This window comes from Struthio camelus, chromosome 2, assembly GCF_040807025.1.
Source record: "Struthio camelus isolate bStrCam1 chromosome 2, bStrCam1.hap1, whole genome shotgun sequence".
Lineage (NCBI taxonomy): Eukaryota > Metazoa > Chordata > Aves > Struthioniformes > Struthionidae > Struthio > Struthio camelus.
In genome coordinates, this window is record NC_090943.1 from 99,334,541 (window position 1) to 99,348,869 (window position 14,329).

Sequence of the window (14,329 nt, forward strand, 5' to 3'; positions counted from 1 at the left end):
GGGTGATTGAAAAACGGTGTGGATCTAAAACAAAAGATATGTCACAAAACTGCTGGAAGATTTTTCTCACCTCTGTTGTTTTGGTTATGAATCAGAAGTTTGACTTTCCAGGCCACTGGTTATTTTGTTCACCAAAAGAGCTTTTTAGTGCTTTGGACTGTGTCCACACAATGACTTGAAAATTGACTTAGCAGGTGTAAGTCCACCAAGTCCTGCAAGCAGCACATTTTCTATCATTGCTGGCAGTGTCCCAGCTGGATTCAAAGCATTCACATCAAGTTTAAGAAGGGCTGGAATATTTGTGGGTGAACGGACCTGTGGCATGCTTGGCCTTGCACATCCCCAATCTGTCCAGAGCTCATGCAACAGGACTTGGGCCTGCAGGTGTGATCAGGCTCTTCCCTTCCACGCTGCATGCAGGCATGCAAATAGTAGAGATCAAAGGTAAATCCAGTCATGATAGCAGGGTCAGACTTTCATTTCACAGTACATCCTGGATATCGCTTGAGACTTTGTTGTCCCTCATCAAGACACAGGTGATACTCATGTTGTCTGTGCTAAAAGACATCAAAGTTAATATTAGCACACAAACTCTGGGATTTGCAGATGCTCAGCACGTCTGAAAATCAGGCACTTTATTTTGGTGCTTGTATACATCTGCCTTAGGGGTCTCATTTCAGAAATGCCATTTGCAAATTCAGTTCTAAATATTTTATCGTGTCTATTCCCCTCAGAAGGATCTGCACAGATTAAATACAAATGCTTGTAGACTCCTCAGATAAGATGCACTACTGACAAAGAACGTATTACTAATTATGATTAATTATTATTATTCTGTTGGCTGACAGGCATCTGATTGATGGATACTTTCTAATCCCTATCCTCTCTCCAGATTTTCTTCCTAATTAGCGTCTTCTAGACCCTTGTAATCACATGCCATGCAAATGAAATGTATGTCATTTAGCCAGATAGATTACAGTGACTATAGATAGATTGGGTGACTTCCTCTGTCACAAGCAGGCTGGAGAAAAAGCAACAGAGAAAAATTACATGATCTAAATTGCTATTTTCTCTTGTGGGAAAGAAAGAAATCAGTATTGTTCTGTGCAGTACTGATTACACAAAGTAAGAGGCAGAGGCCTACAATGCAAGAGTAAAGCTGCCCTCTGCAGGATACTCTGTCACACAAATTCAATCAAATCACAGCATCTACAGGGCAAAATGAAATGGTTCAGAGATATGGGAGATAAATTGCTTCCTACAGTGTTGCTGACTGATTATCTTAACTGGAGAAAAAGCAGCAGTTCCTCAGAATCTGGACGATGTGTCAGATGCCTGGTTCCAACGGCTCACGAGATGGCTCCATGCCACACTACCCCTGAGCCCATGAGCAGGGGGGCTGCGGGCTGGTTGCAGTGGGCAGGGAGCCTGAGCTGGAGGGAGCTTTGCTGCAAGGGCTTGCACCTTTTGCTTTCCAGTATGAGGCACTGGAAGGAGGAGCGTGGAGCTGCCGGCACACAGAAAGGAGTTTCTCAAATGGTTTGAAAGTGGCTCTCCCCTTTTCTGTCTTATGCATCCCCCAGAATGGCAGCAGCTCAGTTTCTCCTGGCAGCAGAGGTGATGCTAAAAGCTCCCTTATCTCAGAGGAGTGTGAGCTTCTGCTAAGGATTAAGAGCAACTTGCAATTCCTTGGCTAAGGAAAAAACAGTCAACAGTCCTCTGGCAGTCACTAGTCACTTCCTACCCATTGACCCGCTACCACCCAATCCTGCCTTGTCTAATATTTCCAATCACTTTTGAACCCTTTTGCAATCCCCCACACCCACCCACAGTTTGCAGAGGTGCTTCCCCGTGCATTTCTTAAAGACATTTATGCTTCCACTTGTTCCCCTGCCTGTGCCTTTCCCCCTGAAGCTCTGACCCAGCTGTTCATGTTGCTGCACGTAAAAAGGGTTAGGGGATGGACCTGGTCCACATAAAACTTCTTTTGCTGGATTATCTTTCTACTCGAGCAGCATCTCCAATCCAGTTGTCGTGCAGAGACACAATCAACTGGACTTCTGCAGTTATAGGGGTGTGGGGAAGTGCAGAGGAAGGAACAAGGGGAGGAAGAAAAAAGGTGGGGGCTACTTAAGCCAGTTTTGAGCAGTCCCGTAGCCAAATGTGAAATCCAGCCTGTGAAATAGGCTGCCACAGAAAGGTGGACAAGTAAGGACAGGACTGTTGCGGGCACACTGCATGTCAGCCTGCCATTTACCAATAAAGCTGACAAACTCTGTGTTACCAGCAGCAACACCAAGCTGCTAAAACCCCTGTCTTCACAGACTTGTTACAAGCTGTGCTGTTGTGAAAGTGGAGGTGGTTGCTGTCAAATAGTTGCCTATTTGACGCCTCTACATTATGTAAGAGACTCTCAAATGTCACAGATCCCAGTGAGCTTTCCCTGCTGGGTGCTTACTAAATTGCTGTGAGAGGAACAGATGCCCAATCCCAAATGCTTTTAGGTCCATTTGGCTGGACAAAGTTTAAGGATCTTTTCCTGATCTTGCATCTTAAGTAGTCCATATGCCTGCTTATGTCTGAGCCTCCTCTTTGAAGTCCCATACAACAGCTCAGGCACTAGAAGCAGCGATGTCTCCCTCAAGTTCCCACTTCTGAAAGTCCCCTCTTCAGGAACACACGCTACATGTAGCGCACCACTCACAAATGTGGCACACACTCTCTCTCACATGAAGAGGTCTCGTGCAGGGTTTTCAGTGCTCCTGCTGCTTCCTTAAGGGGCAGAGCACAGAAGAAGACGAGTGAGTCAGAAAACAAGCAACATCCCAGATCTCCACCAGCCTTTCTAGCCAGAATCCGTGCAGTCAGCTATTGTATCTGCTCTCTGCAGCCTGTAAAACTGGATGACCAAAATGAAATAGCCCCTTCTCTATTAAGTATAAGAACTTTTACTGGATGATTTTCAAGCTCAACAAGGATTTTCTGATAATCTGTTCTGGGGTAGGAGTCAGCTTGTTGCCTCTAAGAGAGTATGTCAGGTAGCTCCCCTGTCAGGACAGGCTGGTGTCTCCAGGGCCTGAGATTCAAGTCCCACAGGGAAGATAACAGCGCAGCAGGCATCCAAAATGGAGTCCAGTGCAACAGTGGTTATGCATCAGAGGCCTCCAATATAAAACTCCACTATATAAACTATACATAAATAGCTTCCCCAAATCATCCCATGAACACAGATTTTTCTAGGGGAACTAGAAAAATAGCAGGCAGTCCTACTAGCATTACCTGGTATGTGATGCATAATCTGTGCCATGTAATGAAGGAGCGGCATGCAGCTATGCCTCTCCAACCCTCCCAAACCATGCTAGACAAAACACTAGATCTATATCCAGCCAGGCTGGAGGGGCTCACAGTGCTCACTGGTGTTCCCAGCACGGAGCACAGGGAGAGCATATGCACTTCATGTTGCAGCGATGTTGGTTCTGATCACTCAGTCTAGCTGCAGAAATTTGAAAGAATTGAAGAGAAGTTTGCAAGAGGAGATGAAACAGTAGTCAAGCTATAACGGGCAAACCTGAACGAGAACAAGGAATGAGCTAAGATATCCTTTACCTGATTAAGTGATGCCTGGAAGTGTTTCAGCAATGCAACAGGAATTTTTAAGTGCCAGCTATATATACTTGTCAAGATGCATCACAGAAAACAAGGCCAAGATTTCTAATCTGCCTGCCACTGAGATCAAATTTGACTCATTCAGAGTCACTCGATCAATTACAAATACGCATCCTTCAGAAGAATTATGCCAGCTGAGGTTTAGCTCATATTTCCCAGGAACCTGAGTCCTACTCCGTCTTTTGAATACTTGCCAGTACCTAATAATTTCCTTAGTAAGCAGGATTGCTGGAACAAAAGTATTTGTGACGTACAGTATTTGCGTGTGTTCTGCACGTGTCTGTCTCTGTTCCTACTGTTCTCTTAAATGCAAATGTAAGCCCACATTACTTTCCAGCATTGAAGGGTAATAAGGGAAGGACCCTCATTTGTAGCACGGACAAGCTACGCAAAGCCTTGGATGTCTTGTTCCACCAGCCAAGCCCACCACAACAGATCCCATCACATTTTGCGGCCATATTGCCGCATTGGTGGGTGCTGGGCAGAAGAGTCGGCAGGCCTGCTGTGGCACGGGAAGGTCCAGAGGGAGTCAGGGGCAGTTGAGCTTCGAGTGTGCCATGCCACTTTGCCCTGCACCTTCCAAGGCAGCAGAGGCACAGTGCTACTCTCCAGCATGCCAAGTGAAATCTGCATCTTCCCTTTGGAAACAGTTGGTACACGACCCATCCCTTCATTACCCTTCTTCTCTACCAGCCAGCTCAAGCCCCATGTTAGTCTGATCAATTAGTTTGATTTTCCTTTTTTTTTGAACCACACTTGAAGCCATCACATTTCAACCTAGACATGACTTTTTTCATAACCTAAGGTGCAGGAGTAAACTAAGCAGGGGGATAAAGAAGCTGTGGCCCCCATATTACTGTCATTCAGGAGAGAATTAACACTGTACCCTTTTCTCCCTTTCTGCCTCATAGGCATGTGTAGCCCTGCGCAGTTGAGAAACAGAAACAGATTCAGGCTTCTCCTTATTAAATAAGAACATTATCACCAACATTTCATCACATTATTTTCCCCAGACTTTCTGTAACTAGCCAACTAAAGAAAGGGGCGGTGGGAAGACATGTGGGGCTTAACATAGTAGAAACAGAAATCAGCTTTTATAATAATGTTTGATGACCCAGTAATTGATAATCTCTACTCACATGCTCCTTTCACGGCAATTAGGTCTGTACTCTAAGCATTTCTGGACTTTTTGCCAGCAAAGAATTGGAAAATTAATGAAGGCAAATTAATTATTTGTCCCCGTGACTTCTGATGTAAGAATACAGCTGCTCTTTATTAGTGTAATTCATTATTAATGTTTTCCAAAGCTCAGCTCAGATATATGCCCATGTTCTTCACACGCCACATTTCTGTTCTGATTGAATATCAGATGGTTTTTAAATATCAGAGAGGTTCTGCATTTTTGAGCTCTGAGCTGTGGGAGGTGAAAAGAAAAATGAGGACTTGTTTTGATCATACACATGAGTTTTACATGACAACACAATCACAGCCTTCTAAGACTTAGTCCTGATTTACACTTATGTAAGCGAGGGAAGCCAGACCCAGTGTCTGCTATACAACAGCCCAAATGTAAGCTTAGCAAAATAATCAGGAGTAAAGAAAGATGTCTTTTTGCCAAATTAGGCACCAGACACAGTGATTCAAGAGTGGTTCAACTTCACTGATCAGGGAATCAAGGATTTTCAGCCATTTATTTCTGCCTATCCTTTCCCCTACATGACAGTGTAGCCCCATATACCTCATTTAACAACTTCCACAAGCCCTATTTGCCTGCCCCCAAAGGGACACTGCAGCTCATCGATTTTCTTGACAAGGGCTTGTTCTTGTGGCTGATATATTACAACCTGGCAGCAGTGCGTTGGGGTGAAAGGAGAGGTAGCCAGCGGATGAATGCAAGAGGCTTTAGAAACAGGGGAGGAAAAATAATTGAGCCAAAATAACGAGGAATGAAAAGGGGGATTGCGAGCAAGCAGCCCCCACGTTCCGCATTTAGTATTTGAGCTCTCGAAGGGACGATTGTGTGGCCTTGGGTGGGTGCCAGAGCGGCACATGAAAAAGAGCAGGGAGCGGTGTTGTGGCCACAGTTTGGGACGTCTTGGCTGCCCAGCTGTATTTACTGTGGGACCGGCTGCAGCTCTAATCGAGTGGGGTCAAGCAAGGGGACTGCAGGGAAGACAAGGGGCTGCTGGCCTGGTAGCTTAACGAGGCTAATTATTCTCTTTCCCACAGAGCTGGGCAATAGGGCTCAGAAAAGCAATTGTGTTTTGCCTCATTCTATCTGAGAATGAGCTGCTGCTTAGGTAGCCTGGAGAAGGTGATTATTGCTTTCTTCACTGGGTTCTGCCGGAAGAGGAAGAGCCTTTGCCATCTTAACACAGTGGAGGGAAGAAAGAGAGACACAGGACTCAGAAGCCCAAAGAAAAATCCTTTTGCTGGTCCTTTTCACTCAGGATATAGGATCAGCACAGACTTTACAATATACTGCAGGTGAACTGACATGGCAAATGGGAAATGGGACCTAAATGAGATCCAGAGGATTAGACTGAAGCAAGGAATCGTAAGGGAAATTGTAAGAGAAGTTACTGAGGACGATAAGAATAGAGAGGCATTTGGTAAAAGGAGAGTCAATTGTGTGCCTGGAGAATAGCCATTCTTTTGTAAGGACAGCCAACAGAACAGTGATTATGACTATGCCTGAAGCAAACGTTCACGCTATTACAGAGATGTTTGACTATTTAGTCAGGGGAGCTCAAGATGAAAGCAAAACCTACTAGCACCATGTATCTTATACTTACAGCACACCTTTCATCCTGAAGGATCCCAAAGCATTTCACAAACTGTATACGGAAGTGACTTCTGCCTTTGCTGAAATATGGCCGACACAGGAATGAAACATGGCAACTGTTTTAATGGCATAAAACAGCACTGCTACACAGCAGTTTGGGACAAAGGGGGACAAAGGGAGACATAGGTGGGCAAAGAATCACTATGTAAAATAACGGACAGTTTACTAGGTAAGGATGTGGAATAACAGACTGACAATATGCAGTATTTTCTGTTACTGTCTATTGATAAGATGTGGTGACAGCCTCCACTTTGCAGGTGGATGCTCAAGGTATTAACACAGAAATTAATAACCCTATTTTGAAACTGTTGTTGGTCCTTAGCCTGGGAGACAGAGGCATAGAATTAACCAATATCCTCATTTTAAGAACAAATATCAACACATTGCTTATGTAAAAGGCACAAACTTACTGTACTGTTGAAGACAGGCGTAGAAGAAACTAGTATTTGGCTCATATACCTGTACTCGTGTCAGAAGGATGCCAAAAGTCTTCATGACACTAACGCAAAGAGGATCGGTGCCTTAATAACTCTGCGTGCTGCATACGCACCAGGACAAATAACGTTCTTGCTTCAAAGAGCTTCCTGATAAAGATATAATAAAGGAGGCTAAAACCCCAAAAAAGATGTGATCTTGAATGTAGCCCTTAGTTTTCTTCGCAGAACAAAATCATTGAAATTCATTTGAATTTTCTTGACAGAATGCATCTATCTATCCACCACTTTTAAGGATTGTATTTCATTTTAGTTTACCCTGGATATATATTTTTTTAAACACATGTCTTCACATGAAGGAGAGAACAACTAGAAGATCTCCTCTCCTCCGAAAAAGGAGATGGGCAATTCCTGAGATTTGATCCACCAACTGCACATCATACGTGTCCTATTTGATGACTGAAATATTGTGGACACCCAAACAGCACGTTAGATATACGCCAGCAGCTACCGATACACATCTATTATGGCCTTACATGCTAATAAATTTCACTTTTTAAACATCCTTGAAAAAGCTATGCGTAATTTACACGCTCAGGCATCAAATTTTCTCTTCCCATTTTATCATAACGACATATGAGAATGTTTAGTGAAGTTTTATCTGCTGTAAGAAAGAGAGTGGCAGCATTTTCTAGGTCACTTCAAGAATATCGTTAACTTTAAGCAATGAGGAGTTATGGGTAAGAAAGGCACAGCGGTAACAACTGACTTGATGTTAGTCATAATCTCTGTGTAGGTATGTTAATAAAAAAAAAGCATGTGACAGCTGATAAACGCAGCATCTTTTATCTACATCCAATTAAATTTTTAAAAAGTGATGAAGATCCAAGCCAATCTTATTTTTGATTTTCCCAGGATAAGAGGCAAATTAACACATGTTCTGCAGAAGCAAAACTCCCAGGCCAAGTGTACAAGGTATTTAAAGTTGTGGGAAATATAATGATAAATACAAAAGGCATAAAAACTCATACATATCTAGATTAAAACTGTAAGATTCTACTTTTATTATTAATTGCGATGACGAAGGAAAGTGTTTGATACAGATTCAACATTTTGTAAGAATATCAGCAGTGTGGGGTTTTTGCCTGTAGATGGAGCAGTCGGGCAATGAAGTTATTAATCTTTTGCTTTAAATGAAGATTAAATTGGGATCAAAAGCCAGGCATTACTAGATGGCCATAGTTCAGACACTTTTTTCCAGTTCAAAATTTGTAGCAGGATTTCCACTCAGTAACAAAATGTAAAACAAAGCCCAGGAAAAAAAAAAAAACGCTACTTGATTAGGGAGTGCATTTTTGTTAATGATGTGCCTTTCATTTTTTTCATTTAGCAATGGCAGTGTGCTTATTCAAACAGGCTTTGGGCACGAAACCAAAGAAAACAATTATCAGGGTTAAAAGAGACAATGTGCTGACCCTTCTCCATAAGCAGGAAATGGACTTTCAAAATTTTAGTTTCTCTTCCTCCCTACAGACTGACCAAATCAATGGTGTTCAGCATAAGTGAAGAACTATCTTTTTTCTTTCTAGGAAGCAGTGTGTTGATACAAGTACATTAAAAATTAAAAAACAATATTGAGGCAAATAGCAATGTTCTATTTGTGCTGTTCTGGCATTTCTGTGCCTTCTCTAGTGCATACTGTAAAACCAACCATTTTTGAGACAAAGATGCTCTCTAGTTCTCTAAGTGCTCCTTGTGAGCCTAGTATTATTTTCTCCTTACATGAGCGTGTTGAATTTACAGTGGGTCCTTGGGAAGTTTCAGGCTGAAGAGGATGTACTAGGTTCAGGTGCAAGCTTGCATCCAACTGTGATGGACTGAATGGGAGTATTAGGGGTCATGGCCAGACCCAGTGGGGTATGGCTTATCATGTAGTGAAATTCTTGTGCGGCATCACAACAGTAGGTGACTTGTGGACCAAGAAGTCATCAGCTGGTAAGCAGGCAACACTGAGCTCTCTTCAGCCCAAACCATTTTGCATTTAAGACAATAAGTAATTCATCTCTGCAACTGTGCATTATTACTTTCCTATATTTATTTGAAAAAGTAAGTTCTTATTTACTGAGACATACCTAACTTATGCTGCTGTTTGGCCACTCAAAGAGAACACGGTCTAGCCTCTTTTGGAAAATCCTCGTAAACCAGCTTTACCAAGATACAATATACAAGGACCTCATCCTCTTAATCTGAGAGGGGGAGGCCAAGTAGCCTGGCTAACTAGTAAGCTTAGAGGACAAACGCAACAGATGCAAAGACAAGGGCACACATGAGGCTCCAGTGTGAAAGGAGGATTCTGAAGCGAAAAATGTAAGCGAGGCCCTAGAAATGCCCAGCCCTCCCAAAAGGAGACCAAGGAGCCATGAATGCCACACCAAGCACCTTTTTCAGAGATGTAAGAAGTAAGGATAGATAGGGTCCATTGTCAGAGAGCCCCTTCCCTACTGAGTTTTGTGGTTGTGTGGACAACCACGTTGGGTGGGGATAGGAAAAGGATGATGAAGAAGTGACTTTATGGGCCTGCAGGCAATGTGTATACAGAACAGAGACAACACTGCAAGCAAGCAGAGGCGTTCAAACAGACAGCATGACACGGAGCCCTGCCAGGATCAACGTACCTCGAGGTGAGATTTGAGAACTCCTTTTTGGTTTCAGTATCAACTCTAATAATGACTCTTTGTATGACTTTGGCCATGCGGCCTTGCAAATCATGGCCAAATGTCACCATGCTTTGATGGTAACACTCTCTAATGATGCCAGTGGAAGTGAGTCTACCATATTTCTTGTCTAAAGTCAAAATGCTATAAATGCCAAATCAATGTAGGCTACAGTACTCTCTCACTAGTCTCTGAGGAATTTATTTCACAGTCTATTTCTCCTGGTATTAAGTAGGGACAACTCCAATAAGTCAGTAAAGTTTTACTGCTATAAAGCCAATACGAGACTGTAATCAGAGTTCTGATATGCAACTCGGATATGATTTTGCTTCATCTTTGAATTTGTCTTTCTGTGCCTTTCTCTTATGTAACAGAGCTATATAATGATGCTTACGACCATTACAGAAAACAATTAATTACCAGAAATTTTAAAGCTCTTTGAGATCCTACAAGGAATTATGCTCTGTAAAGACAAAGTAATATATACAGAGTTCTGTAGCAGTGACAGAGTCTCTGTTCCATTCTGTGAGATAGTTTAAAATTTCCTTAGAAAGAATCTCACTTTCTTCTACAGTATGTGGGACTTGGATATAATTTATATAATTTACAGTGGATGGTGCACAATACATTTTGCCCCATTTATATAAAATCTACAGACCTTTTTTACCATTTCCATAATGGTAAAGCCCTATAGTAAACAAAGCTGGACCGATGCGCAGCCAAAAGCTCTGCCATGCAGCTTTCCATAATATTTAATTGTTGTCACCTTCCCTTGTACAACCAGGCCAACTAGCACTCTGCCAGCTGAAGTCCAAGTACAGTTCAGGGAATGACACCAGAATGTTTTCAATATGCAGTACAAATGAAACCCCTTCAAGCTCACACGTGCAATCTAACTAGATGCCATGTGTGAGCTACACTGTGCCCCATACTTTGCAGGGCCAGAGAATGGGCTTGGTCCGTTTTATTTATCAGGATAGACAGTCCACATGTGTTTCATAAGCCAAGGATGGTCAGTGTCTCATTAAGTATTAATCACTATGATTATTCATAATTAGTGTTCTAAACCTGCTAAAATCAAATGAGGTCAGATACTGTCACCTTACTCATAAGCACATTTTGCCTTGAACAAGCGGTTGTCCTGCTGAATTCAGTTTGGACCTTGGACTCAGCTCATGATTAGCAGTCCACCTTAAGACCTTTGAATTTAATGAAAATACCTAGGGCACATGAGTCTCTTCACTTTACAGGGAGTGATCTTCATGCATGCGGCTGAGATCTGCTTGGCACAGATATGTCGGTCAGGGGTATCAGTCCCTTTCCTCCCTTTTCTGGTGACTATCAAGGCCAGCAAAAGCCCCAGTGTAGATGCTGTAATATCAGTGATAGCTCAGAGAACTCCCCTTATCTCCACAAAAAAAAAGAAATCTTCTGCTTGCATTTGTGGGGCTGGCTAAGTTAGCTGTCTTGATCCATCTATTGGCAAATGCTCTTCAGTGTAGACAAAGCCCAGATTCAAACAGAAGAAGAAAAGTGACTTAAACGTCTTATAAGAAAAACAAGGTTCTTTTTCCCAAATGTATTGCTTCTCTTTTAACAGCAAAAAAACTTCATCTCACAAGTCCCCCAGCATGTGTTTTTTTCCAGATAGGAGATACTGCTGGGAAGTTGTGACACACACAGTTTGTGGTAGCACTTGCCAGCTGAGCAGTGCTTTCAGTACTGCTCACCACACTCCTTAAATACATAACAGTAATTCTATTAGAAGTTACCTGTACAGAACTATATAAGACTATAGGATTCTACTAGGAATTGCAGAGTCAGGATGGGCTTTGGTTGTGTCAGCCGTGCTTCTGTTGTGACCACCAAGCTATGGGTTTCTGTTCATAAATAACAACATCCTTATTAAGCCATCAGCAGAGCTCACGCTTTAGGAGTATCACTGAACGCCTTTTCCAGTTCCAAGGAGCTGGTGAATAAGTTGTTCTTATTTAAATTAGAAGAAAGTTGATCACAGATAAAAAAGGGTGTTTTTAATGCCACATATAATTAACCTGCAGATCCACCTGCCAAAGCATATTATTGATACAAACAACTTGAAAGCTTGTAAGCTTAAAAACCGTATGGATCTAAATGAAAAGGGTATCCAAAGTTGCCTAGGCAAATGAAGAACAGCCAGAGGTAGAATCACTTGGATCAGAATATTGCACCTAGGCAAAATGGGCCAGGTCAAAACGTAGATCCACAATCCTGAGCTACCACAGGAGTTCACAGTTGCACCCGAAATCACAGAATTGTCATGGTTGGAAGGGAATTCTGAAGTCCAACACCCTTGCTCAAAGTAAGGCCAACTAGAGCAGGTTACACAGGACCTCATTCACTTGGATTTTAAATATCTCCAAGGATGGAAACTCTACAACTGCTCTGGGCAACCTGCTCCACTGTTTGACTACGCTTACAGTACAGATGTTTAAATGGAATTTCCCACATTCCAATTTGTGCCCCTTGTCCTGTCACTAGGTATCACTGAGAAGGGTCTGGCTGCATCTTCTTTACACCTTCTCAGCAGGTGGTTACACACATGGATAAGATCCGCCCCCCCCCCCCCCCCCCCGAGCCTTCTCTTCTCCAGGCTGAACAGTCCTAGCACCCTGAGCCTCTGCTCTTATGTCAGATAGTTCATCTTCTTGGCCCTTTGCTGGACTTTGCTCCAGTAAGTCCATGCCTTTCTTGTACTGGGGAGCCCAGCACTTCAGGTGTGGTCCCACCAGTACTGAGTATAGGGAAAGGATCATCTCTCTCAACCTGTTGGCAATGCCCTTCCTAACACAGCCCTGGATGCTGTTTGCCTTCTTTGCTGCAAGGGAACATTGCTGGCTGATGGTCAACTTGTCCACCTGGGCCCTCTTGGCCTCTACTACAAGCTGCTTTCCAGCTGGTCCCCCCCTAGCCTGTGCAAGGGGTTATTCCTCCCCAGGTGCAGGACTTTGCATTTCCCTTTGTTGAGCTTCATGAGGTTCTGTTCTGCCCCTTTGTCCAGTCTGTCAAGGTGCCTGTGAATGGCAGCACAACCATCTGTTTATCAGCCACTCCTCCCTGTTTTGTATTGTTTGCAAATTGCTCTGTCTCATCATTGAGGTCATTAATATACATGTTAAGCAGTACTCCTCCAGTATTGACCCCTGAGGTGCACCACCAGTGACTGGCCTCCCTCTGGACTTTGTGCCACTGTTCACAACCTTTTGAGCCCAGCAGTTCAGCCAGTTTTCAGTGCACTTCATTGTCCATCTGTCCAGTCTGTACTCCATCAGTTTGTCTATGAAGGAATTACAGGAGACCGTGTTGAAAGACTTCCTAAGTTAAGAGAAACAGCATCCACTGCTATCCCCTCATCCACCGAGCTAGTGATTTCATCATAAAAGACTATCAGGTTGGTCATGCATGTCTTTCCCTTTGTAAATTCAGGCTGATTACTTCCAATCACCTTCTTGTTCTTAATATGTTTGGAAACAGTTTCCAGGATTATTTGCTCCACCGCCTTCCCAGGGATTGAAGTGAGGCTGAACAGCCCATAGTTTCCAGGATCCTCCTTGCCCTTCTTGAAGATTGCAGTGAGATAGCTTCTTCCAGGCCTCAAGAACCTCCCCCCGATCATCAAGACCTTTCAAAAAATAATCAAGAGTAGTCTCACCATGACATCCGTCAGCTCCCTCAGCATTCATGCGTGCATCCCATCAGATCCCATGGAGTTGTGCCTGTCCGATTTGCTCAAATATTCCCCAACTTGATCCTACTCTACTGAGGATAAGTCTTCACTGTCCTAGACTTTCCCATGGGTCTCAGAGGTCTGGGATTCCTGAAGGCAAATCTTACCAGGGAAGATCAAAGTGAAGGAGGCGTTGAGTACCTCAGCCTTCTCCATGTCCTTTGTCACCAGGTCCCATTTGTGAACTTATTTCTACTACAAAATACAGTAGTGTTTGCAACTACATTAACAGGATGAAAATCACAAGGACAACAGTAACTCTTAGATAGTCACAGGTTGAAGTCAGAAAAATATTTTTGCTTGAAACATGGTATTAACTATTTGCATTATTATGATTCACTTCTACGTCTTCTCTAAAACACCAAGTTTAGGAAACTTTCAGAAGACCCACCAAGGTAAAATGGCAGTGGTCTTTTCAGCCACAGTGGCTGATATATTCTCATCTGGATGCATTGTTCCATCTGCTTTTAAGTATAAAACAACCAAGTGGGGAAAAGAACAGCTCTGAAGGAAAGTTAACTGGAATAGTTTACAATATGCTAATCTCTAAAATCAGTGTAGCTCATTTGCAGTTACAGTATGAACACCAGAACGGCGCACAGCCTGGCAGAACAGCTTTTCCTTCCACAGCAGAGTTAGTTAGTATAGGAGCACTGCATATATAAAGAGAAATAGCAAAAACGCATAAGGAGATGATATGTATTTCTGCCTATGCTACTAATGTGATTACGGATCATGTCACTTCTGGTGGCTATATCTTGGGAAGGACCAAAAGGTTTCCAAAGGTTGGAAAGGATCCAAAGGGTTTCTGTCAGAACCCCTATAAAGGGTTCTGCCTTGCCTGAATATTTCTGTCAGAAACAGCCACAGTGCCCACAGCTCTAACTGAATGTGACGTTCCTCT

The 14,329-nt window shown here is 43.0% G+C and overlaps 1 protein-coding gene across 1 annotated transcript in view; it reads right to left on the reverse strand.

The window, feature by feature from the left end:
• Positions 1-541: 541 nt before the first annotated feature.
• ATXN1 (ataxin 1) overlaps positions 542-14,329 on the reverse strand; it is a 287,878-nt gene continuing 274,090 nt past the window's right edge. Inside the window, exon 8 of the mRNA XM_068931766.1 lies at positions 542-557. The gene's annotated coding sequence lies outside the window, so the exon portion shown is untranslated. The remainder of the gene's footprint in view (positions 558-14,329) is intronic.